The 5,499-nt window shown below is 33.2% G+C and overlaps 1 long non-coding RNA gene across 1 annotated transcript in view; it reads right to left on the reverse strand.

Moving 5' to 3' along the window:
• Positions 1-4,337, reverse strand: part of LOC137655102 (uncharacterized) — a 59,127-nt gene extending 54,790 nt beyond the window's left edge. The window contains exons 1-3 of the long non-coding RNA XR_011046813.1: positions 4,277-4,337; positions 3,683-3,842; positions 3,182-3,334 (exon numbers count right to left, since the gene is read on the reverse strand). This is a non-coding gene — a long non-coding RNA (uncharacterized lncRNA). The remainder of the gene's footprint in view (positions 1-3,181; positions 3,335-3,682; positions 3,843-4,276) is intronic.
• Positions 4,338-5,499: the final 1,162 nt, after the last annotated feature.

Consider the following 5,499-nt stretch of genomic DNA (forward strand, 5'->3'; position numbering starts at 1 on the left):
TAAATAACACGACCCAACACGTATTATAATAGAAAACTGTATCGAAGAATAATCAGGCTACAGTTTTATTTTACAGATTGATAATTGATAAAAAAATTTCCAAACCAAATTAATCAACCTTCAAAGATTACTCTTCAACTGCACGTTTAGCAAATTAAACCCTCCCATATTACAGATGAAGGTTTTATCAACATGATAATCAATAATAACTTTGCCTCAACTAAAAGTTTAATATATTATAGAATTAATCTTGCCTCGGTATATATTTTTTTCTCTCTATGAGGGCTAACTATAGAAGTTTCAACAAAAGTTTAATGTAGTTAATCTCGTACTCTTTCAGTGTTGCCAGATCCCTGCCTTTAGTTTTCTCGCTTCTGATGTCATCAGATGAAAGTATTATCAACATGATAATCAATAACACATTTGCCTCAATTAAAAGTTTAATATATTATAGAATTAATCTCGCCTCGGTATATATTTTTTATCTCTATGAGGGCTAACTATGGAAGTTTCAAAAAAAGTTTAATGTAGTTAATCTCGTACTCTTTCAGGATCAGAAAACCTCCATATTTAAAGGTTTAAATCCGCTTATGAATGGCAGAGGCAAGGGACAGTGACATTGCCCTATCAAGCTGGGCAATGCTCTAGAGACTGACCATATATGATCCGCTCCCCAGCTAGCACCAGGGAGGGCCAGGTTCCCCTAAACGCCCCATCCTTAGCACACAAGGATGATGAGTTTGCAGTGACCATAGGAACTAAAAAACGTTTGAGTGGGACTCGAACTCCAGTTTAGTGACCACCAGTCGGGGACGTTACTACATCGGCCACCACAACGCAATTAATCCATAAAGATTACAATATTAATCTGGAAGGTTTTCAAACAGACACCCGTCAAATAAACCTTTACTTATTGAACCGCTTTGCAAAGTACTCAAATCATTAATTCAGAAATCAACTAAAAATATTCATAAGCATATTTCTACTAAATAGCTTCGTTTCATGATTCCAATTCTCATTAAAAACTATTACTAGTTAGTTTTCAGAAGTTTTAATTAACGTCTATTTCTAATCTTTTACCCAACACGCTAGGCTATAACTCCAGTTGGAGAAGCAGTATGATACATGCGCAAGGATTCCAATTGTAACAACCTACGTGACGTTACTTGCCAGTTTAAAGGTCACTCATGAATGTCAGAGACCAGAGTAGGAAAATGTTTAAGAGAAAGAGCATAAGAACGTGATCAGTGTCCAGACCCCCTCTCCATCAAGCTAGGGCCCAGTGAATAAGTACAATTCAAGACTTAAAGCCCTGTCCATACGATCGAGCATGCCCAATGGGCAAACAGTGATACCAGGCCACAATAGTTAGTGAAAATGAGGGTTGATGACGTCAGAAGTGGGAAAACTAAAGGCAGAGATCTGGCAACACTGAATGATGCCAGATCCCTGTCTGTGGTTTTCCCGCTTCTGACATCGTTAACCCTCATTCTTACTAACTATTGTGGTCTGGTAACGCTGTTTGCCTGTCGGGCATGCGCGATCGTGTAGACAGGAACAAAGAGCTAGGAATTTAATAAACTCTTGGCAATCTTTATTATAAAATGTTACTTAATATATTTTGTATTTCGAAAATAATAATTTACTTCCATGACCCACTAACATTTGGAATATTTGTAAAGAGTTGTAGGCTTACTAGTTTCTCGATAATTTTAATGCTACCAATTTCATTCAATCTATAACAGAACCATTAATACTTTCAAACTTTTTACCCAAAGATTGACAAGCCCGTCAACTTTAAGAATCTCTCAAATCAGCAATTTAGGGTCTTCGGTTTGCTGATCCATCGATACAGGTAATCGAAATCCCAGTTAATGAAGAGATGTCTTGTGACTGTTCGGCGTTTTGAATGAAAGTACTTTATTATTCTATTATTTTTATCATCTTTATTATCTAATTTACAACGCTGGTTAAGAAAACAGAGGATACAGGGCTTTTAAAAACAAATTACCCCAGTGAGAAAAGAGAAAAAGAAAACTGTAAATTGAAACTTGCGTTAGCTTATTCTGTAGGAATATTTTACCAAAACCACGAACAATTTTATTTCAGATATCTTTCTAGCTGGGCCTCTGGGAATATCTTTAAATAAAAACTCGAAGAAGTGCATAGGTTATATATATTGTCTATCAGTATAGCCACAAATAGTATAATAAAATCATACACAAAGGTTTTAAAGCTTTATATACAAAATGGTAAAGCCAATCCACCCACGACGAGTCTCACTAAACAATAATGTACAGCCAGAACTCAATCTCCTAAAGGAAAATAAAAACTTAAAAGTTTGTTGAAGACCGCATCAGTACATCAATACTTTATGTGACCGAAGACTTCAGTTGAAGCAAACCTTGACAGGTAAGGGGTGGGGGGATCCCTGTCTTTACTCCCACCTGTAGTTATCTACCTCGTTAAGAACTTCAACGGCCTTTCCAGCTGGCGCTCAACACATTATTATTATTATTATTATTATTATTATTATTATTATTATTATTATTATTATTATTATTACTAGCCAAGCTACAACCCTAGTTGGAAAAGCAAGATGCTATAAGGCCAAGGGCTCCAATAGGGAAAAATAGCCCAGTGAGTAAAGGAAATAAGGAAATGAATAAATGATGAGAACAAATTAACAACACATCATTCTAAAAGCAGTAACAACGTCAAAACAGATATGTCATATATAAACTATAAAAAGACTTATGTCACCCTGTTCAACATAAAAAAAATTGCTGCAACTTTGAACTTTTGAAGTTCTACTGATTCAACCACACGATTAGGAAGATCATTCCACAACTTGGTCACACAGCTGGAATAAAACTTATAGAATACTGTGTAGTATTGAGCCTCATGATGGAGAAGGCCTGGCTATTAGAATTGACTGCCTGCCTAGTATTACGAACAGGATGGAATTGTCCAGGAAGATCTGAATATAAAGGATGGTTAGAGTTATGAAAAATCTTATGCAACATGCATAATGAACTAATTGAACGACGGTGCCATAGATTAATATTTTAAGATGGTTTGTATCCGCGAAGGAGCAAATGGTAAAGAACAATTCACATCTAGGATAAAAAATGTCTTCCAGTTCTCTCAACATCAAATAAAAAATAATACATAGATTTACCTTAGCAAAGCCGTTTGAAAAGAAATTTTCTGGATCGGCGTCAATGACCTTCAAGTAATCCGGATACCAGAAAACTCCAAATCATTATCAATTCCTTCCACAAGCAGTTCCTGGACAAGGAGGCTTTCCTGCTCTTAAAGCTCTGCTCTGGACCTGCGAAAAGGAAAACATTACAGACCATTCCCTAGTAAAATAATAAAATTGTCCAGATTAAACTACGTATGCACTTGTTAATAGACAGTTTATGATTATTTCAAAAATTGAATGTATACAAGATTTGCTTTTTCTTAACTATACTGTATAACCACCATATTACCAAAATAGAATTTACACATTAAAAATAAGGTATGCAAGCCCTTCTCTTGGCATACGGTAGACTTAAAAAGTCTACCGTATGCCAAGAAGGGACACCCTCCCCACTTCAGGGGCCCCGCCCCTGAAGGGGGAGGGTTAGCTTGCATAATAGTAGTTAAAAACAAAAAATGAAAGTTATATGCTCACCTTCATTGACTGACGTCCATTATAGATACCAACATAGCGAACCAACCACATTCCTTCCATAATTCACAAGGTCTATCATCCGGAAACTACGTTTGAAATCGGAATTCCATGAGAACGCCAATGATATCTAACGGGTCAGTAGAAAACTTCAATTCTGCATCTGCTGAAGAAATAGATAAAGGAGTATTTGAAGTTGTGGAAAGTTTTGATCACGATACCGTAAACGTACTAAACTTATTTCTGTATCAAGAGACATTGGCGAAAGATAAGTAATTATCTGATCTACATTATAAAAGAAAATATTATTATATGGGAAATTATATGAGAAATTATTATCATTATTAATTTTTATTATTATTATTATTACTAGCTAAGATACAACCCTAGTTGGAAAAGCAAGATGCTAATAAGCCCAAGGATCCGACAGCGAAAACTTACTCAGGGAGGAAAGGAAATAAGGAAATAAACTATATAAAAGTAATGAACAATTAAAATATTTTCAAAAACATTAACAACATTAAAACATATTTGATATATAAACTATAAAAGAATGAATCCAAAACCAAATGATATCAGCAAAGAAAGATAACTCACCATTGATTTGAAAACCAGCCCAACAGCCACTGAGCAGTGGGCAAACGTTCTTCCACCCGCGATGTCTTACACTAAATGGCTCAGCAGTGTTGCCAGATGGGTTAGTCTAAAAATCCCCTAAAATTATGATAAGAAAATCCCCAAAAGAACCCAAAAAATCCCAATTTCCACAAATATAATCTCTCCTGTCTTGATCATGTAGACTTTACTAATCTAGAAATTATTCAACAAACTTCATATAAGCGCAAACAAATTAATTGCAACAATGTAAAGGTTTACTCATCTTTGTTGTCTTCATATAAATTTGTACAGAATATCCCCATCAGACACCCAAAATCCCCAAATCTAGGGACAAATCCCCATATCTGACAACACTGTATAGATCTTTAGACCTGGAGAAATCCATTGGTGCTCTGACGTAATTGAGAGAACCGGAAAAAAGAGGATTTTACTTCATGCCAACAAGTCAATGGTCTTGTTCGCCGATCTCCTGGGGCAGCAAAATCCTTGAATATTTGTTAAGTTGTTTCATGCGCTATTGTGTATTAATGTACATGACATTGACTTACAGGTTGAATCAATAGAATATATATTAGAGTATGACTTACAGATGGAATCAATAGAATATATATTAGAATATATATATATATATATATATATATATATATATATATATATATATATATATATATATATATATATATATATATATATATTCATATTTCATTGTTATATATGTACATCAATATATATACAGTATATATATATATATATATATATATATATATATATATATATATATATATATATATATATATATATATTAATATATATTTCATTGTTATATATGTACATCAATGTATATGCAGTATATATATATATATATATATATATATATATATATATATATATATATATATATATATATATATTATTATTATTATATTTGTATATCAATATATATGTATATATATATATATATATATATATATATATATATATATATATATATATATATATATATATATATATGTTATTTGCCTAAAAGCATTTCCTAGGATTAATAAAAATGCTTTAGATCCTGTGTTTACAACTCAGCGACTTATTTTTAGAAGGCAACATTGCTAACAGTTTCTCCTTTGCTAAACAAAGCATCACCTGCTACAATTTACAGGTGACAGCCGTCTCTTTAGCTTCCAGGAAAGTGTACCGGAATTAAAGAC

The sequence above is a fragment of the Palaemon carinicauda genome, chromosome 16 (genome assembly GCF_036898095.1).
Source record: "Palaemon carinicauda isolate YSFRI2023 chromosome 16, ASM3689809v2, whole genome shotgun sequence".
Classification (NCBI taxonomy): domain Eukaryota; kingdom Metazoa; phylum Arthropoda; class Malacostraca; order Decapoda; family Palaemonidae; genus Palaemon; species Palaemon carinicauda.